Genomic DNA, 23,283 nt, shown 5'->3' with positions numbered 1-23,283 from the left:
AGATATTGTCAATTGAGTAATACAAATACTTGGAAATGTAACATTGATGATTATTTCTCAAATCTATGGATTTTTTAGACGTCTATATAGTAATGACTTTGGAATTACTAATTTATTTTTGGATTTAATCAATCCATATTTTTATACTTGTCATCCATATATTATATTGACTCTTAACTGTCTATCCACAGTATATGCATTTGATTCTTATCATTTACATAGCAAACGAAATCCAAGTCCAAATTTTCAAATTTTAATTTTCAAATGGATTGGAGGATTAGGTAAATTTAGTGGATTACCTTGATGTGAAAAGAATATTTGACCGACGATTGTTGATTTTCCATATATCTTTGTTTAGTAATGCTATGTGCAAATTGATTATATGTTGGAGGCTTAACAGTTGTAACAATATTCTAGAATAGTTTTTTGTATATTCTTGAATGAGAGAAAGCCAATAGTCTCTTTTGTATTTATATATGGAATGTTTACCCTGTCTTTGAAGCAAAATATTTGAATTCATGTGATTCATTAAAATGTCCTCTGAGCCTAGGAGAGGAGTTGATTTTTGTTTAATTTTTTATTTTGCAAGGTGACATAATTGGTTAATGATGCTAAGGCATGTAATCCCTTGACTGTTCCTGGTAATGTTTCCTCTGGAAGTACAACAATAAGCAATGCTCTACCTTTCTTATTTCCTGCTGGCAGTGCTCCTCCCCTTTCACCAAGAAGTGTATCTGGTTCTCCTCGAGTAACAAAACAAAGGGCTGGTCCTTCAAAATTAGGTTCTCCACTGAAAGTAGTTAGCGAGCCTGTGAAAGAGTTCATACCTCAGGTTTGGATCTTGTTTATTTGATGTTATATTTTTCTTTTCTTGGTTTCTTGGTTGTGTTTTATCTGCTTTATTTTCCTTTAATATTCCGAAATCAGCTATAACTTGTTACATTTGTACTTGAGAGCACCTCTAGTTTTACTTCAAAAATGGTCGTCCGCCTTTAAATGATCTAAAAGAACAATGCATGTTTCGAATCAGTCAATTCTTCTATGGACATCCAGATGGGTTACAGCTGCTTGGTAAGATAAATGCATGTGCTTTAACACATATTTCTAGAACTCGTAGTATATTCATTTTCTACTTTCTATACGTTTCAGAATTCAAACTAGTGACCAAAGAAATCTGCAAACTGCCTATATTTTTCTCCCCATCACTTTTCAAAAAAATTGATGTTCATAGAACTGGTGTGGTTACAAGGTGTAGTTTCTTACTCATGGAAGTGGAACTGAGATCAATTCTTATATTTGTATATGAAAAATTTACAATTCTTTTGAATGATTTGAGAATCTCCTGCTTATTTTTATAAAGACATTTACTAGATCTGTCTTATTTCTAGTTGATTATTCTTGCATATACATGGTGTATTTGTATCAGATTATTGCTTCCTAGGATATATGATTCTTAATCCCTTTGTTCTTATCTTTTCAACCAAGGCTGATTATTTTCCATTTTTATTGCAAATATATGATTCTCCATTAGAATATCTAAACACTACCTCTCTTGCCCTAAAAAAGGATGATCAAACAAACAGTTATCGTTAATCGTATCCCTGCAACTAGGGGAAGCTAATGTCTGCAAGCATTAAGAAAGCATCTTGGAACCTTCAGTTTTTTCTTTTCTAAATAACTTCACGTTGTATTGCAGATTGATTCATGGAGTTCTTCAGCTACCTGCGAACTCAAACTTAATGGTTGATGAAACACAACTAGAATTAGGAAGCCTCAACTCCATTGGAATTGAGAATACAAAGTTGTTGAAAAATCTGATAGAGTTTCAAAAAGTAAGCTGTCACTTGGTTTGTTGAAACATGAGTGCATGTTTGTGCATAAATATACTGGACCAAGGAAGGTGTTTTCGGAAGTTTAATGTGCATATTAGGAATGTGTTTGTTCTATTTATTGCAACTAGTTTTAACTATTACAATTATTTTCAATTATTTCTTGTGTACACGCCCGGATGGCAAGGGCATATTAGTAGAACTTTATTATGTCGTGATATTTTGTATCGACATATGATTACAATATTTTTGATAACTTAATGTGAATATATTGTATGCAAATGGATTGCGTATATATAATATGATATATATATATTTAGTATTATGAGGCATTAAGTGTGATTTAGTTTGATTATTTTCAATCTACAATATATATATATATATATATATATATATATATAATTTACGAAATACATTCACGACACAAGAATGTGTGTCATCTTTTTTAATGACGTATACTTCAATGACACGCAATGTAAGTCATACATGCGTGTCATAAATTTATGACACACAAATGTGTGTCATCTTCATTTATGACGGGGGCTTCAATGACGCGCAATGAGCGTCATAAATGCGCGTCATAAATGCGTGTCATAAATGCGTGTAATAAATTTATGACGCACAGTTGCGCGTCATCTTAAATTCATGTCGGTGGCTTCAACGACAGGTAAATGTGTGTCATCCGCACCCATAGATGACGCGCAATGCGCGTCATTAAAGAGGTTTTTTCTACTAGTGGGGTATGCAAACCACACATATTTTTGTAATGGTTGACAAATGATGATATTAGCACTAGTGATGCAAATTATAGAATTCTTATTGAATTGAAATATCCCTTGAAATATAATGTGTAATAAAATAACTTGTGTTTAGAATTTTACTTGTGATTAAGTATGTCTCACTAAGTAATACTTAACGTGTGTTTATTTCACGCGTAGGTGGAATAACAGCTGAGTAAGGAGATTATCAGACATCAAGACAGAGTCGCCTCATCATTAACAATATGACATGCATGTCTGCTTTTAATATGTTTTAGTTGGCATGTAATAGGTTTAGTAAAAACACTTTGAAAAGCTTTTGAGTTAAACTATTGTAAAACGGTGAAATATGAAACATCTCTTTTTGTTGTATATGTAAGTTTAATGCATGTTTTAATTATAAGTAAATTATAATGGTTATAAAATGAAACAAAATTGTACGGATTTTCAAATGGAAAACTATTTTAAAAGTGATGTGACATATGTATCTTATATACATAAAGATATACACGAGATAGATGTTACAAGTGTTTTCAAAGAAATAATTTTACCTTATTTCATCCTCATTGTTTGATGTGGAAGCTACGACAATGATCTAAGAAATATAGTTTGGCCTCGATATCGATATCTATTTAGTTATAATCGAAAGCGACTCTAAAACAATTTTCTTGAAACTCAATCTGGAGGAGATAAATCATTTAAAAATTGACTGCATTATTCGAGATAAAAAACAAGTTGAAAGGAACTTCTCTTCATGCTCATTAAATTTTATTGGTAGAAATGGAAACCATGAATGCATGCAGTAGCTTCAATTGGTTCTCGTTGCTCGTCTAACCAGTTTTAGCTAGAGGAGCCATCTTGTACATGAATAATATTGTTTTAGCGTCCTCCATGAATATCATGTTACTTTCAAGGAATTTTTTGAGGGTTTCTGAAACTCACACTTCAACTAGGAAACCCCTCATCTACTCTTCAACCTTAACTCTTCTATCGCCTTCATTTTCCGTCGGTTGAAGTCTATCGTTGACGGCCTTTTGTTCAAAGAAGAAACTGTTTGCTTTTTTAGTTTTATGTTGGTTTAATCTCCTTTTCAGTTCTTTTGCCTTTTAGTTTGTTTATGTAATCTTTTGGGCATGAGGAACTAACATGTGTCATATCATTTGCTTTTATTAAAGTTATCAACGATTTATCTGTAAAAAAAAGTTATTTATGTCACATCATAGCCGCATTACAAAATTAACGACAGAGTGATAAAAATATTCAATATATAAAATTTGGTGATTAAATTGAAAACATTAAAAGTATAGTGAATGAAATCAAAGAAAGAATAAAATTCAGTGAGTAAATTTGTAATTTACCTACTTTAATTTTAGTTTGGGTTGAATTATTGATAGATCCATCAATTAAGGGTGAAGATAATGCTTTTATGGTTTCAAGTACATCTTATAATTTTCAAAATCACCTATGAATTTGATTACTTTAATGGGTTTAAAAGGTTTGAAAAATTAGGTTTAAAAATTATTTTAGTTTTGAATTTTGTTTGGTTTGAAGGAAAATGGTTTGAAAAAATTACAGATTTAGTTTGACATATTTGTTGATAATATTGTGAAAATGAAAGAGTGATTCGTTTAATTTTAAGGGACATTTTAAGGGACCAAATGAAAAATATATAAATATTTAGTACTTTTTATAATTATGAATCAAATCAATAAATTATGTAAATATAGAGCTAAATTTATCATTATGCCGATTATTTAACGGCTATGACATCCTTTCATTATAAGTTAACGGCGAAATAACTGAATTGATATAAAATGATTAACTCAAATGATGAAAACATAAATGTATAAAAACATAAATGAATACAGTTAAGTGATAAAAATGTAAATTTTTAAGACTATAAGGACTATATTTGTATTTTACTCTTTTAATTTCTCTCTAAAAGTATATATCAATTTAGACAAACAGAAAATTTATTTTGTGTTGTCCGAAAATTGCGAGCTAAAGCAGAGGCTTAAAAAGTAAAAAAATTACTTTTTTGCTAAACCCAAGCAATATCTAACATTCTTCTCTCACTGTCAGTTTCTTTGGGTTTGTTGCTCTTCTTTTTCTTCTTTTTTCCTTTCAATTTTTAAATTTCGATATCACCGGACAGTTTAACGGCCTCGTTTTAGTCCAATCAACGGTTGTGATTGCATGCTCGACGGCTAGAATTTGTTCCCTTCGCCGGAGCGATCGCCACAGCGACGTTGTTGGAAGCTAGGTTTTGCCGATTCCGTTTGATGCCTTCTCTGTACAGATAAATGCTTCTTTTCGGGTATCTAGGGTTTTCAAGCCTGGTCCTTGTGATCTCGTTTGTTATTCCTCTGATCGGCTTTTTCATTAGGCGGCAATGGAGGCTATCGATTGCCAGACAGGTGGAGATCAAGCGACTTATGATTTTGGCCTCGGAGGAGGCCGCTAGGGCCGAGCTTGAGGCTTCGCTTGGCTACGGCACTGTCTCGGTTTTGCAGAACTATCACCAATGCGCTGTTTGTTATTCTCCTACTACTACACGGTGCTCCCGCTGTAAAGCTGTTCGGTATTGGTAAGTATTTTTGTTAATTCAGTTTATTGTGGTTTTATTTGTTTAGGGCATTTAGTTTGAACTGTATTGGAGATGAATTTGGTTCTTTACTTGAGGATAATTTCGTATATGGTATCCAGTTGAAGAAATATTTGGTTAGGGAATTCTTCTATAAGTGCACAGAAAGTGTAGGCGTAATATAAATACTCTGTTATCTATCCAAACTCTAAATGCATGTGGAAATATAATTCAGGGGGCACAATGTTCGGGTTTGGGGTTTATGAAGTCAGAAATGAAGCAGTTTAGAAGACTCGTGAAAATTACATAATAGATTCAGCATTCACACTCTATCATTGTTCATGGATGAGGTGTTTAGATATTGCCTTAAAAATTGTAATATGGATGGTTTTCATCAAACGTTTCAGTCTTTATATGCCATGTTTGAGCCTCCAATCTATACTTAGTTGCTTACAAAGGTGTGATATATGTTTTTAACTATTCTCTTGAATATGACCTCTTCTGTGTCCTATCTTCTTTGCAGTTTAGGAGTTCATTTTTATGCCATGCAGTTTAGGAGTTGAGGTGTTGTATGTTCACTTATTATGTTTGCAAATCGTTAAAATGTGGTTCATTTGATGGGGGGAAAGGAAAGAAAGATAATACCACTCTAATGAACGCAGGAAATAATTTAGTTTTCCCCTATCATGTTATTAGAATTATGATGATGTGACTTTATGGTACATTGATCATGAATTATGGCTGTTTTGAGAATTATTATTTTCTGCCGACTGTTTTTGTTAAAGAATTGTCTTTTAACAGTATTTTATTTACAATTTGGATGTATTAGTTCTACTCAGTGTCAAGTTATTCACTGGAGGCAAGGTCACAAGGAAGAGTGCTATCTGGCTTCCATTGATGCACACCAAATCATCATGAGGGAGATGATTCTGGTCAGAAGGTGATAACACAACACCAAAATGAAGACATATTTGAAACCAAAGAAAAGCCCCATGCAAAGCCAACTGGAATATCGTCCACTGAATATGAATTACATAATTCGACCTTTGAACCTTCATTTTCTAGTCCCAAAAGTTGTTCTGCAGTTTTACATGAGAAGGATGATGATGAAATTGTTGAGTTCCAGGCTAATGGGGAAAGAGTGAACTCTGCTTCAGATTCTTCCAATGCCGTGTTTTCTGATTCTATATTTGGTAGTGACTCATCTGATGATGTTTCTGTGAGCGAGAGCATTAGTTCAAATGAGCCTTATAAAATTGACACATCTTCTTCTGCTGATGATTCTAAACTTGACATGTTTTGGACTGCTTCTGGTGTCAACAATGTGGATCAAACCAATTTTGTCTTTCCCAAAATTTGCCAAGTTGGTTGATTCTGTAGATAAAGTTTCTAAATTAAATTCATTACATCAGATGAAGCTTGATCAAGGTGGAGAGATCCAGTACAGAGCAACTACTTCTTCAGGTTCAAGCATTAGTGATATGCCTGAGGGCTTAATATCTGACGATCATATGTTGTCTTCTAGGTTCTGGGGCAGAAATCTGGAATCGGTTGCATCTATGAATGACACTTTTCAGTCTAATCCTAAAGAAGATGGTATAAGTGTCTCACTTGATACTAGATCTTCTTTACATTTTTCATTCAATTTGTCTGGAAATGCTTCTTCCTCACATCCACAAGGCTGGAAGGTTAAAGCTGCCAAATTGGATGATTCTCCTCAGAATGCTTTGGGGAATACCGAGCTTTCTGGAGTAACTTTGCTAGAAAATGTTGGTTTAGATGCTCTGAATATCAACAGCTCCCCATCCTCAAATTCTGAATGCTCTAACCATGTGGAATGTGGGTCTAACAATGTTTCGCGTGTCCCAAAACGCAGAGAAGCTATCAATATAGATGTTCCATCAGTTAGAAACTTGTCATCTTCATGTTTTGAAAAGTCGAACTCTAGAGATAACGGTAATGGACCTAGCGCTTCTCATCCATTAAGGTCTTCTGATGCTTATTCATCCAGTGCTGGGTTGCAAGTGGTTTCCAGTGCAAAATCTGGAAAATTTGACGATGTTCATGCAAATGCTGCTACATTACCTAAGGTTTCAAGTTGTACCAATAATGCGAATGAATTGAAAACTTCTATGTGGAAAGTTGTTGATCAAATTAGAGGATCTAAGTTGCCCAAACACTATCCTTTAGGAGTTGGTAATGAGGTTGCTGGAAAATATAATGATAAGGTTTGCTTGAAGTTGCTTTATTCTTAACCGTAGTAGTATAGCCCTTGACATTATTAGCTTTTCATGAAATTTTCTTCTGTCTTTGTAGGTACTTTTTCTTTATGAATCATTTGTCAACCTTTACAGTGCGAACAAGTTGGACCTACAACCATGTGGACTTGTAAACTGCGGGAACAGGTAATATAAGATTAGACATTTATCATGTCCAATACTTGGAAAAACAATATTGGGGATAATGGTTTTATAGTGTTATTTTGTCCGTTTACTTTTTTATGTTTTTTCAATGGCATGGATTGTGTGTAGAAGTCATTTGACTTGGACATAAAATAGATTTTATTTGTTCGGTTTTTTCTTAATTGTTGTCAAGTGACATGCTCTTATATGAAATTTTTTGTCTTTGTTTATTTCTTAATCTTTTTTATTTATTTTTTTACTTGGTGAAGTAGCTTTATCATTGAATTACACTCAATTAACACTTTGGCACTCACTAGCCCTTGTTGTTATTCCTTGTTTGGAATAAGTCTTTTTTTTATAAAAGTTGGATGTCTCATTTAAAACTCCCTTCGTATTCTTCCACATATTAAGAAGTATGTTGAAGAACATTGGAAGGAAGAAAAAAGTCTCATAATTTATTAAATAAAACACCCATTACATGTGAAAACACAGAATACCCTCATACGGGGATATACACCATTACAAAAAAACCATATCACCTAAAAATCTACCATCGTCAACCACAAAGCCCCAAAGACAATAACCCTATGTCTAAAATACACCCCAGTCAAAATGAAAAAACCAACGCAATAGATCATAGCAGAACAGAAAACCAACACTGTCAACAATGAAAACAAAAAGAAATGCCTCTGCATAGAGCTCCATAACAGTTACGATCCAATTGAAGGAACCAATTCTAATGAATCATCGCAAACTTTAGGGACCCAAGAATTTGGTTTGAATGAAGGATCAATTTCATGCACCTTTGATTCTGAAGGAATTAGTACCGAGTTTCAACTCCAACTACTCGTCAATTCTCACTTGAGACTTTGTGAGTATTTGAATTTTAGCCCGATCAAAAGACGATGGAAACTCACAGCTGTCGTCGATTGCTAATAATTTGCCTCACTTAGCTGCAATGTTTTTGAAAGTATCCCAATTCCAAGCGTAAAATGGAATCCCTTCGCAAACTAACCACACTCGACGACACTCCACCACCAGACCCTCTGACCAAGCTTCAACTCTGGAAAACCATTTTGCAAGAGTCTAATTTTTCATTCTTCACTACTCTCAATGAAACAAAGTCTTCAAAAACCATTAGAACTACATTTCCAGCAGCTCTCATTAACGTGAAACCAGTGAGTCCTTTGGCTTGCATTTGGCTAGCAAGATTACCGATTTTGGTAAAGTTCTTGCACCAACCCACCAGACAGTTACTCAACACGTGAAGTTTATCTTCGTCCACAACACCCTCAACTTCACAGTGTTTAATCCTCGAAACAACTTCTATCCCAGATTTTTGTTGAACAACTGTGGAGGACTTTCTCCAATAAGATTGTCGAGGATTATATTTGGCCAAAGAGACTAATTTTGCTGCAGTAAATATGAGAACCATTCATCTTTGATATCGATTTCCTTGCTTCTTCAATTATTACGAAGCGAATGAACCCAAACGAACCCCTATGGAATTTCTTTTGTTAGGAATGAAGGCATCAATTACATGACCGTGATTACAAGAAAAAGATCAAAGCCTCTTCCAATGGATCTTCTCTGGTAAGTTTCAATGAATAACGTGAATCATCCACTTCTGTACCCATTCCTAACATTTGTATGACCTTTTTTCCACCAATTATTAAAATCGATTCTCCCAATTCTTGCATCTTCACCAGACTTGTTACCAGAACACCCCTTTGTGGTTCCAGCGTGGACAACAACTTCGGCAAGTTGAGCTGTTGATGCCTCTACTAAAGATAGATTTACATTCCCATAATTCCTTCATTGAGATGGAGGTATACCTTTAGGCCTAGATTTATCAACCGCCTTTTTGCTGCCAAAAAAAGTCTCCTTATTCCACGACGGAAAGTCCATTCTGGATCTACTTATAAAAATTTGGAATAAGTCTTTAGTGATAAGTTTGAAATTGAACATATTATTCTTTGATTCTGTTACTCAAATGTGTGTTATGAGAAAGTGCCAGATAGAAAGTGCTAATCATGTTTATTTTAATTGCTCACGTTCCTCTGTTTAAATCCTTCGTGTTGTTTTTTTCTATTGGTTTTATTATATTTGTTGGAATTCCTAAAATTAAGGACAAATTACTTACCTTATTCCTAGGAGTTCCCTTGTACAGTAGGATTTAATCTTAGTCTCTAATTCTTAGAGATTGTTTTCTTATTTATACTTAGACTACCTTATAAAGGCTGTAAACTATTTAGTAAAAAATAACAACCTTCTTTCTAAGTTTGTTCATGGCATCAGAGCTATAGGAATAATTCGATCCTGCTCCTTTGTCTTTATATTCTTGTCCCTCTCGTTAATCTTTCGTACCTCTCCGGTTGAATCCATTTTCCATGGGTGACAATGAAACATTATCCGAAACTAAGACCTCACAAATGACTTTTAACTAAGGAACCTCTTAAAGTGACCTGAATTCCTCCCTCATAATCACCAATCATCGTCTAGATGGAAAAAATTTCCTGCAATGGTCTCAATCACTCATTACGGTAATTTGTGGTCGTGGCAAATTAGGTTACATCAATGGAGAAATTTCTCGACCAGCTTCAACAGATTCGACTTACGCGACTTGGGAACTCAACAACTCGATTGCAGTGGCTTGGCTAATTAACTTAATGGAAGGCCATATAAGTCGCACCTATCTCTTCTTCAAAACTGCATAAGACGTGGGATGCAATCAAAGAAAACTACTCGGATTTGGGAAACGCCTCCCATGTATTTGACATCAAGCTGAAATTAAAGGATATTCGACAAGGAGCACTCGAAGTAACTCACTACTACAACAATCTAAAAATTTTATGGCAGGAGCTGGATATGTACTACGAGGTAGACTGGGGCGAAGGCGTGGAACACACCAAGTTTATGACTCATCTCAACAAAGAATGCCTTTATGAGTTCCTAGCAGGATTGAATCGTGAGTTAGATGAGGTCCGTGGACGAATTCTGAGCAGAACCACTCTACCAACAATCGGAGAAACATTTGCAGAAGTTACAAGAGAAGAAAAATGACGACTTGTCATGATGGGAGACCCATAAGAACTTAAACCTGTGACAACAATTGGTTACCGTCGTCCTGAAAATTCTGCTCTTATCTCTAAAAGTCCTCAACCACAAAAATTTCATGCTGAAAATGATTTTGGATCAAACAGACCATGGTGCAACCACTACAATCGTGCTGGTCATACAAAGGAAAAGGGCTTCAAATTCCATGGTTATCATGAAAAAAACCAGAAGGAGAATAAGACTACAATGCTGTCCATTAATACCTCCACTGCCGCAGATGATGCTCTCGACGTTCTCCTAACCAAAACCCAACTTGAGACACTCCATAAGTTGCTTGGTACTTCTACGGCTAGTGGTTCTCTAACCACCCAAGGTACTGCCCTCAACATTGCCTTTGAACCTAACAAATCCGCCTGTATACTCGATTCAGGTAACCTCACTTTGTTTCACACTTATACACCTTGTCATAACCAATCCTGAATTCACATAGCTGATGGTTCCTACTAACTGTGGCTGGAATTGGAAAAGTAAAATTAGCAGAAAATTTCTCCCTTGATAAAGTCCTACATGTCCCAAAATTGTCATGTAATTTACTTTCAATAAGTAAATTTACCAAGGATGAAAATGTTGCTGGATTTTCTGCAATTGGTTGTGTGGTACAGGAACAAAAATCAGGGAGGATGATTGGCACTGCTAAAGTTGATGATGGACTCTATGTTTGGAATAAAGACAGTAGACAAGAAGGATTGGCTCTATCTACTTCAAAAGAGGACATAATTATGTTATGGCATCGTAGACTAGGACATCCAAACTTGTATTTGAAGAAACATCTTCCATTGTTATTTCACAATAAAAGTGTGAGCTCCTTGAAATGTGAAATTTGTCAATTATCCAAACACACCCGTGTACCATACCCATTAAAGCCTTATGTCCAATCTCAACCTTTCTCGTTAATACACAGTGATCTATGAGAGCCAGTTGTGTAAAGAATGTGACGGGGGCTAGATGGTTTATAACTTTCATTGGTGACCACACTAGGGTTTGTTGGGTATACCTCCTCAAAGAAAAATTCGAAACACCCAAAATCTTCCAAAATTTTCACTCAATGGTTTCGAACCCAATTTAATTTTACCATACATACTCTCCGAAATGACAATGGTAGAGAATATTTCAACTCTGTCCTAATCCCTTCCCCTTCTGACCAAGGCATCATACATCAAAGTTCTTGCCCCAACAAACCTCAACAAAACGGGATATACGAAAGAAAAAACCGACATTTCTTTGCTGTGGCTCGAGTCCTAATGTTCACCATGGGTATCCCAAAATACTTGTGGGGAGAGGTTGTCCTCACAGTTTGCTACCTCATAAACCGTCTATCATCAAAGGTATTAAATTTTCAAACACCTCTACATACACTTCAAAAGGCCTTTCTTTTATTTCGTTTTCCCAACCTGCCATCAAAAATATTTGGTTGCAAAGCTTTTGTTTACAATCATCAACCCAATCAATCCAAACTTTATCCTCGAGCCCACACATGTGTCTTCATTGGCTATTCCCCCACACAAAAGTGCTATAAGTGTTGCTCACCAACCTTACACCGAATGTTTGTCTCTTGGGATGTCACCTTTTTTAAGAACGAACCATACTTTGCAGCATCTCATCTTCGGGGGAGACTCTCAATGAAGATGAGACCCTTAATACTTTTCTCATTATACCTCATGATCCTACCTCTACTATCACAAACAAACCTAACAACCCAACAACCATTGTAATTCCAGATTTAGGGACTTTCTCCTATGCAACAACAAGAAATTAGCATAATCAATCACACCACCGAAGAACAACAACAACCTGATCAAGGAAGGCAGCAAGAACAAGCCCCATAACTTCGGCTATACTTTCGACGACTTTATTCTCCTGAAACTGAAACAACAGTGCCAATTTCATCACCACCCGAGGACTCTTCTGAAATAGAAGTCTCACCTCCATCACCATCCATCTATCTTCCGATTGCAGTTCGAAAGGGAACAAGGAGTTGCACTCAACACCCTATTTCTCGGTTTGTGTCCTATGGAAACTTATCTAAGTCTTATAAAGCCTTTATGTCTAATGTTAATATTGTAAAAGTCCCCGAAAAATATAGAAGAAGCTCTTAAATAAACTGTGTGGAGGTAAGCTGTGATGGAAAAATAAAGGCTCTCAAAGACAATGAAACGTGGGAAGTCTTGGATTTACCAAGTGGTAAGAAGACCGTAGGATGCAAGTGGATCTTCACTACAAAATTTAAACCCGATGGCAGTATCGACCGATACAAGGCTCGGCTTGTGGCTAAGGGCTTTATTTAAACCTTTGCCCTTGACTACGACGAGACGTTTGCACCAGTTGCCAAGCTAAACACCATTCGAGTTCTCCTTGTTAGAGTATACCCAAAGACCAATCATATGATGATTGTATTAATACTTTTATTTACCGATTTTGTTGAATAAAGGCATTGCCGCTATTATTTTCAGTTATATATATGTGTTTAACATAAACTGGAAGATAATAAAGTCCATATAATGACATAATTGTTATTATTAAAATATCCCTAGTCAAGTATTATTATGGGCATGGACAATAATAATATGCTTAAGACTAACATGTTATTGATTGATGACAACGAGTTGTCATTGACATAGAGATGTCAGAATTGATACATGATTATATTGTTAGAGAACAATGTATTGGATTGACCCACCATGAGCATATGTCTTGGATTATTATGTGACGGTCATAACATTGCTCATGTTGATGACTATATGTATGATCCTCAGACTTGAGATCAATACTATCCTAACATATATTGTTGTATGTTTTGATGCAACTAATCAAGCTCCGTAACTGGTTGTTCTATAAAGACTGTTATTGAATACATCTCAATATATGTAGTGGGTGTGTATGATTAAGATAGGATTTGTTCTTCCTACATAATAGGAAATATATCACAGGCCACTTGATTGAGTAAGATTTAGAAACGCATGGCCATGCTCGAATAAGTTGATATGAGATATCATAAACTATTCGTTAATTAAAGTCTACTCTAGATATCAAGAAACAATAGATGGGCTATACAAGTGTGATTATTCCAAGACTTGTGCCTATTCTAGATATAAAGGACATAAGGATGAAATACATAAAAGAGTTAATCACCAAGATGATATGTCGAATCATATTTTCTTGTAACTTAGGTGACAATGATATATTGCTAGATGTCACTCATTGTATGTAATATTAGAATTGTTCTAATAATTACTGCTAACGTTACAAAAACCTACAGGGTCACACCCTAGGATTGAAACGAGCAAAGATGTACAATTTGTTGTACGATACTAAAATATATCTATATTTAATTAAGTATATATTTTAATAATCCTGAATATTTAATTTCAATTAATTAAATATATATTTAATTAATTTGAAATAATAAAATCCATAATATGATTAGGGTAACTTGGATATAAAAGAATTATTAAATTCCAATTAATTAAATATAGATTTAATTAATTTGAAATAATAGAAACCCTAATATGATTAGGGTAACTTGACTATAAAAGGGTGTGTTAAGTCTAGCAGCCGTTTGGAACAACACACAAAAACCTTCAGTCGTTTTCTCTCAAAAGAGTTTTGGGGAAAACTAAGATTGCTCTCAATCGAGTGAACTGAGTAGAGGTCGAGACGTGATTTCGTGAAGGCTTACGATTTGAACCGATCTACACCACCAGTATTCACTGTTGTCCTTGTTGTTTTTCAAAGAACCCACTGTAAGTATTCGCATATCTTCCCCTCGATTTCAGTTTTTCGTACTTGGATCGCTGGTGACACCGTCGAGTTTTGTTTCCGCTGCGCCATGGGGTTCGCCGACGGTCCCAACACTCCTATCTCTTGCTGTAAACTTGGATTGGCCCTTGACCCAATTGGACGTAAAAAATGCTTTCCTCAATGGAGAATTAAATGAGGAAGTGTACATGGACTTCCCACCCAGGTTTGAAGAGAGCAAGGGCCAAGTGTGTAAGTTAAAGAAGTCCTTATATGGACTAAAGCAATCTCCAAGGGCGTGGCTCAACCGATTTGCCAAAGCTATGACTAGTAGAAGCTATATTCAAGGACAGGCTGACCACACCATATTTTACAAACACTCGAAAAGTGAAAAATGTTGCATTCTCATTGTCTATGTGGACAATGTAATATTAACAGGGTATGATTTAAGCAAAATTAAAAGGTTAAAAGAGTTTTTTAGTGCTGAATTCGAACTTAAGGACTTGGGGAATCTTAGATATTTTCTTGGAATGGAGGTGGCAAGGTCTAAGGCAGGTATTTCCAGACATAGCTTTCAGTGTGAGCGTTATCAGCCAGTACATGCATGCTCCAAGGGAGAAACATCTGGAAGCTGCGTAAAGGATATTAAGGTATCTCAAAGGGACTCTGGGTAAAGGTCTGCACTTCAAGAAAACTACCAACCGAAGTGTAGAAGTATACACTGATGCAGACTGGGCAGGTGTTGTTAACGACAGACTTTCTACAAGTGGTTACTGTAGCTACATTTGGGGTAATCTCGTAACATGGAGAAGTAAAAAACATTCCGTTGTAGCACGCAATAGTGCAGAGGTAGAGTATCGAGCACTATCTCATGGTATATGCGAAGGAATCTGGATACAACGACTACTGAGAGAACTAAAAGTGTCCTATACCAGACCTATAAAAATGCATTGTGACAACTAGGCAGCTGTCAGCATAGCACATAATCATGTTCACCACAACCGTACCAAACATGTGGAAATTGATCGCCACTTCATCAAAGAAAAAATTAACTCGGGAGAGGTTTGTGTTATCTACCTACCTACAAGACAACAAGTTGCAGACTTGTTGACCAAAAGCTTGAGCTGAAACATGTTTGAAGAAATTATTGGCAAGATGGGTTTGATAAATTTCTACACTCCAGCTTGAGGGGGAGTGTTGGAATTCCTAAAATTAATGATAAATTACTTACCTTATTCCTAGGAGTTCCCTTGTACGGTAGGATCTAGTCTTAGTCTCTAATTCTTAGGGAGTTACTAATTTTTAGGGAGTTACTTATTTATAGTTAGACCACTCTATAAAGGCTGTAAACTATGTTGTAAAAAATAACAACCTTCTTTCTAAGTTTGTTCAATATTCCTCTAAGGTTTTTCAATTTTTTTTTACATTCTGTGGACCTTTTGTGGGCACCTATTTTATTATAGTGTTCCCGTCAAGGTTTCTCTCTCTGTTGTTAATGCACCATTTACATTTTGCAGCTGTTATGCCAATGCTGTCCTCCAATGCTTGACATTCACTCCTCCGTTGACTGCTTACTTTCTTCAGGGAGTCCATTCCAAAGCATGTGTGTCTCCTTTTATAAATATGGAATGATTTTGATTTTGATTTTGAGGTAGCATGTTGGATGATTCTTACTAAAAATTGCTTTATCAGGTTCAAAGAAAGAACGGTGCTTCACATGTGATTTTGAAAATTTAGTTTTGAAGGCTAAGGAGGGAAAATCTCCACTGTCCCCTAAAGGAATACTGTCCCAACTACAAAATATTTGTGGCCAACTTGCTGAAGGAAAAGAAGAAGATGCACATGAATTTTTAAGGTGAGATAGATTTACTAATGCTTAATGAATTTTCCTCTTTAATAATATTTTCTTCATGAAAGATGAGTAATATTTTCAAAAATGCCAATGTAGTTTATTGATGAATCTTATTTTACAGATGCGTTATTGATGTGATGCAATCTGAATGTCTTAAAGAAGCTGGGGTGCATTCATCAGGTTGTTTAGAAGAAGAAACCACTTTAGTGGGACTAATATTTGGAGGTTATCTCCGGTCGAAGGTACTCATTTACGATCAATCTACTTTCTGGCTGGAACTGTTTTCTTATGTTTTTTCTGTGTCCGGCTCATTCTCTTCATGTCTCCTGCTGTTTAGGCATCGGATGTGCTAACTGCTTGAATGATTCTATCTTAAATTGCAAACTGTACACAAATAAACTTCTTATTACTTTCCGCAGATACAGTGCATTAAGTGTCAAGGCAAGTCTGAACGTCATGAAAGAATGATGGACCTTACTGTTGAGATTGAAGGAGACATACGAACCCTGGAAGAGGCTCTTCATCGGTTTACAAGGACAGAGATTTAGATGGAGAAAATAAGTACCAATGTAGCAGGTTTGTTTGCGTACATTATTTTCTAAATGCTCTTTCGACATAAAATACCGTTAAGAAAGCTGAAGTTGAACTTTTATGTGTATAGTTGTATTTTCAAAATAAAATACTAGTTAATTTTATTTTATTTATTGACCTTAGTTTTTAGGCGTGGTAGATGCTCAAATGAAAGCCATTGCTTTCTTTGGCTTGGGCTTTTAATTTGTTGGACATTGTTTATTTTTATAAGTAGATACTTCAAAGAAGCCCTAGACTGTATTTTGATGCTTCTGGAGAAACAAAATATTCTCAAATTTTTGGAGTCTGACTCCTATCAAAAATTTTTTTGGTGTCTGACAATGTGTTATTCTGCTGTCTCATGATCTTGCATTGGTGGTTACTGTACTCATGTATTGTGTTTCCTCTTTCTTTCCATGTTTGCGTTGATAGTTGCAACTTGAAAATTCTGTGTTTATTCTTCTGTTAGACGGAGACTGGAAAATAAACAAATTTAAAAGAACTGCTTTGAATTATAATTGCTTGTCAAAAAGTTCTTGTGGTCGTCAAAATTGGTGCTGTTATTGTATAATAGTATGCAGTCTGCATGGTTGTGATTCCTTAACGAACTTGTCTATTCGCTAGAAGGAATTGTTTTTTAGAGGTTTGCTTATTTCTTCGATGCTTGTTTTTTCAGATGCAAAACTTATGAAAAGGCCAAAAAGAAGTTGACAATATCAGAGGCCCCAAATGTTCTTACAATTGCTTTGAAGCGATTTCAGGTACTCATTTCATAAAGAATTTTGTTTTTCATTTTGCGGATTCTTACAGCTTAACTTGTGTTTTACGTTGCAGTCTGGTAAATTTGGAAAGCTTAACAAAGCAATTCAATTCCCTGAGATCTTGAACCTGGCACCATATATGAGTGGGACAAGTGATAATTCGCCTATTTACAGGCTCTATGGGGTGGTGGTTCACTTGGATATTATGAATGCTTCATTTTCGGGTCATTACATTTGCTATGTTAAAAACGTCCAAGACAAGTGGTTCAAGATTGATGACAGCAAAGTATGTACTCTACAATTATCATCTGTTATCATTTGTTTACCATGCGATACTTCCCTCTATCTATGTTTGATTACCTACCCTACCAAACCCTTAATTTTGGAAAAAGTTTTTTGCCCCCCTTGAATGTTAAATTTTTTTGCCTTTTGCAATGATTAGTTGTTGCTGTCATGTTAGTACACAATAGGTGATATTTAGATTCTCTGCTTTGTATCTATTAAATTTCCTATCTGACAGGAGACCTGAGAATTACTCTCTCAAATCATTTCTTAAGTTTTTGTGTTGGTGATAATTTGGCAGGTAACATCCTCTGAGCTTGAAAGTGTTCTAACTAAAGGTGCATATATGCTTCTTTATGCAAGGTAATGAATCTCAATCACGTTTTTTGCTATTAAAATTTATATGTTGTCATTCTTCAGTTTAACAAAATATTACCTTGCAGGTGCTCACCCAGGGCCCCAAGATCAATAAGGAACAGAAAGAAGGCGGTTCTGTTGAGGGTCAACTCAAAGAATTCTACCAAGTCAAGTTCTTCAACACATTCTAGTGTTGAGAACCACTACCCCAGTTCATTTCATCCTGATACCCCAGCGAGCATTAATCCTTTTATTCGAAATACAGTCGGTTACAGAGGATTTTCGAAGAGGACTCGGCAAGTGATAATTCTTCCCTCTTCAGCAGCAACTCTGATGATGGTTCCTGCTGTACTGATAGCACAACAGATTCTATCTGCGATGACTTACTGGACCCTGTATTCGGTGATTCAATACGTGGCTGGAACAACCCCTGGAGGAGTTCTGATTCTGATGGGTCATCATCATCTTCCACTTCTCCTCTTTACTCAAGGTATTCTCCCCTATCTGATTCGGCTAAAGGGAGCAACAATGTCGATTTGGACAGACGATCCAGGGGGAGTAGCATGCAATCGGATGTGGAAGGCAAGGTAACCACTCCTTTTTCCCACTCTGACACAAGTAAACAGTGTAGAAATGTAGGTAGTAATAGTAATGGTAGCTCTAGGGAAACTGACTCAGAGAGATTAGGACGGGTTAACCCTTCAAATGATGTGTCTTTTAGAACCTCAATGATGAAAAGAACAGATTAGAAAGGTTTTATTACTGAGGAGGTAAATAAGATTTTGGGAAAAAGTGTACATGTAAATGTAGGATTGTAGCTAGCTGGTTTTTGCTGGCTTTGTTTAAAAATCAGCCTTCAGCATCGTATTCATATGCTATCCATTTCTTTGGTAATATGGTGTACTATTATACTAGCGAAGACTATAAAAACTGTAGGAACTAAAACCTAACAAATGCTATGGGTATTGTCCCCACACACATTACGATACTATGGGTTGATGACATGATAAAACTACTTGGTTTGGGCATTATCGACCTCGCCTTACATGTTTTCTTCCGTTAATGATCCTTGTTGTACTTGTATGGTTGCAGTGTAGAGATGAGAAAAGATTAGATGAGTCTGTTCATTTTTTTCCGAATTATATTGCATACTTGTATTTAGTGAAGAAAGTGTAGAATAACTTTTATGATTTAGTTACCACATTTGATGTGATAAATAATTTCCTTAAAACTTTATGAAATGAAATTGATATATGTTGGGACATACAATTTTCTCAGTGTTGCTTTTGTTGCACTACTAAAGCTGTCACGTGTGGATCAAGTCTTAGTTTAGTTGGTATTGTTTGCAACATCTTTTGGAGGTCAGAGATTCGGATATGTTTACCGATAAGAGTGCACAGATCATATAAATGTAGAAATCATCAAGAATATAAATACACACATTCTTTTTTTACCATAAATTTGGTATATTTCAAACTTGATACAATACTCTTCTAAAATGCTTTATAGAAAACTCGTCTCAGGTCACAAAAATATTACATCATTTGAAATATTTCACTCATAATTCTAAAATTGAATCCTGTTTTATATTCATATAAGAAAAATATTTGATCATAATTTCTTTTTTTGAAAGAAAATTATTTAAATAAAAATAACTATCAAATTATCTTTAATCAAATTAAAATTATAATAAAACTTAATTTAATTATTAAATGAAAATTTAAATCAAATATGTAATATATATTTTTTAGTTTTGTTTTCCCTTAAAAAGAAAAGTAAGGGTCCGATTGGTTCTAGAAAATATTGTCTATTTTTATTTTTTGTTTTTGTTTTTTTACATTTTCAATTTTTTGAAAATTAGAAAAGTTGTTTGGTTAATATAAATGAAAACCTGAATTTAAAACTAAAATGCTAGAAATATATAATCTCTAATTTTTTAAAATATAAATAAAAAGAATAGTTATTAAATGGTTAAATTAGATTATTATTATTATTATTAAAAATCGTTACATAAATTTAACCTATGAGTTATAGAAATATAAAAAATTAAATTTTAAAAATACTATTATAAGAAATAGCACACAATTTATTTTAGTTTATAGTAAGAATATAATGTTAATGAATTATATTAATTAAATTTTAAATACACAAAATACTGTTATAGTAATAGCACACAAAAGTGTCATTAACATAAAAAATATGTTTAGTGGTAATTGAGACCCTCAAACTTTTGAGAAAAATAATTAGTGGTCCTTAAACTTTTTTTTACACCAAATGTGATCGTTGAACTTAAAAAAAAAAACTAACCCTTACATGATTGTCATGACGCTTATGCGACAATTCACAAACTTACATGGTAATCTATAATATTGATGTGACACTTCACGATATTATTTTGATAGTACTCAATGGATAATGATGTGGTAGATGAACTTAAATGATTATTTTAGAAAGTTTGACCACTTATTAATTTTTAAAACACTAAAAAATTTATTTAAATTAAAATATAAACAATTATCAAGATATTCAATAAATTAAATATAACAATACTACAAAATTAAATTATTAAAAAAATAATTTAAGGATTACATTGAGCGTAAAAAATGTTTAGGGGACCATACTAACTTTTTTTTACAAATATTTGAGGGTTTCAGATATCATTAAATCAAAAAAATTATTGTTAGAATGATTTAAACATATGTAAGTTAAGTTAAAAAAAATCTAAATATAATGTTACCTTATTTTTTGAATTTTCAAAATAATTTTAATGAAAATAACGAAAATAAATTTTTTATATTTTCATTTTTTCACTTAGGATGAATCTGTCGCGTTCGACAAGCACCGCTAAGCACCACTAACGATGAGTACTATTAATTTAATTTATAAAATATCCGTATAATTATAATTTAGTTAAAATTTTAAAGGTAAATTAGTTAAAATAAAATATTAATTATATTATTTTCAATAATTTTTACAGTTAACTATAACAGTGACCACCTAACTATTTACCATTTTCATTTTGACCACTATTTTTGAAATTTTGGCAATCAGGTCACTAAACTATTTAAATGCATTCAATCAAGCCACTTGACATTAACAATTAACGAAAGTGATGATGTAAAAATTAATAAAATTTATATAATTACACATTTAATCCTTATTACTTACATAATCTATCAAATTGGCCTACAATGATATGTGGTAATTACTCTGTAAGAAAAATAAGTTGTGACACATCTTGCCTAGAATGATATGTGGTAATTACTCTGCAGGAAAAATAAGTTGTGACACATCTTGCCTAGAATGATATGTGGTAATTACTCTGCAGGAAAAATAAGTTGTGACACATCTTGCTTGTATGTATTTATGTCCAAATATTATGGCATCTTGTGTATAGTATTTGGGTAGTAATGTTAAAATTATCATTTAATTTAATACTCAAATGAGTCTGTGTATTCTCCCCATATCTTATTCTCTGTTCTTCTCGAAATACTGGTAATATGCTAATATTCTTGTGAGCATTCCATTCATACTGGTTATATGTCATGTTATCCCGAGTTTTTTTTTTTTAAATAAAACTTATTTGTGTTCATATATTTGAGCATGGAACTGATAACATGATTTTAAAAGTACAAAATATTTACAAATTTAAAAATGTCCGTATGGATTTTTTTATTTATTTACATTTGACATTCCTAGAAAATCTTCATAATTAAACAAGATATGTGAACAAACACGGTTTTCAAACACCGATATTAACTTAATAATATGCTTATAAATTTCAATGTCAATATCCAACATAAAATAAATCAAGTATTTGCTCATTATCTCTATTGTTTCCTAACTATTAGAGGTAAATCAAGTATTTGCTCATTATCTCTATTGTTTCCTAACTATTAGAGGCTATGGCTTTAAACAATGGACGTTAAAGACTACATTCATTTTATTGAATTAATTTCAAAATATGACCAATTTTTTGTAAAAAAAGTATTAACTGTCACATCAGTACTTCCGTTAATTGTTAACGGTAAGTGACTTGATTGAATGCATTTAAATAGTTTATTGATCTTATTGACAAAATATCAAAAATGGTGGTCAAAATGAAAATGGGCAATAATTAGATAGTCACTGTTATAGTTTACCCAAAAAATTATAGACAATAATATAATTAATATTTTCTTTTAACTAATTTACCTTTAAAATTTTAACTAATTTATAATTAAAAGTTGAGTCTTTAGAATTTTATTTTTTTTAAATTAGATTAATGGTGTTCATCGTTAGTAGTGCTCAGCGATACTCGTCGAGCGTTATAGAACTTTCCTTTCACTAATTTTTATTTTTATTTTAGAAATGATTTTCTAATTTTACAATCAAACACGTTTTGTTATATGTTTTCTATTTTTTTTTATAAAAATGAAAATAATTTATATTTTGTAAAATCAAACATACCCTAAGCTCCTGTCTGTCGGTTAACAAAGAAAGAACGAACCATTCAACTTACCTTTTTTTAATAATTATATTATTTATTAAAAACAATTATCAAATTCTCATGTTTACAAGAAGTGGGGGAAAAGAAAGATGCTATCAGTTGTCGAGATTAGAACACAGGTGTTGCCTCAAAGGCAATGCAAGCTTCTGCGTGTCCGTTAAACAAAGTAAGCATGAACGATTCAACCATATCTTTCTTTTTAACATGGGTGAATATAAGAATATTTATTTAAAAAAACTAATTATTTAAGTATTTATATCCCTAACATATATGTGTTCGAACGAAAACTACAAAAATGGAATTAGCATTTACATACATGTGAAGAAGCTCGAAAGGCCCGTATTAAACGTGGCTACAAAGTGTACTTATTTTTACCTCGTACTTACTTAGAATGTCCTCTAACCAATTCCGTGACCCGTTTTATTATAAAAAATCATAATTAAATTTAGGGATGATTTTTGTGCCCTCAGCCGCCGGCGATAAACACCAATAACGATGAAAATTGTAAATTAAATTGTAAACTGATAATATTATAAGGTATTTAATG

General features: G+C 33.7%; 1 pseudogene; it reads left to right on the top strand.

Moving 5' to 3' along the window:
• The first annotated feature begins 4,605 nt into the window (after nt 1-4,605).
• LOC120130114 lies at nt 4,606-19,059 on the top strand (annotated as a pseudogene).
• The last annotated feature ends 4,224 nt before the right edge of the window (nt 19,060-23,283 follow it).

This window comes from Hibiscus syriacus, unplaced genomic scaffold (genome assembly GCF_006381635.1).
Source record: "Hibiscus syriacus cultivar Baekdansim isolate YM2019G1 unplaced genomic scaffold, ASM638163v2 tig00110511_pilon, whole genome shotgun sequence".
In the NCBI taxonomy this organism is placed as follows: domain Eukaryota; kingdom Viridiplantae; phylum Streptophyta; class Magnoliopsida; order Malvales; family Malvaceae; genus Hibiscus; species Hibiscus syriacus.
Note: the sequence above shows the minus strand (reverse complement) of the source record. Positions and strands in the feature narration are given on the sequence as shown.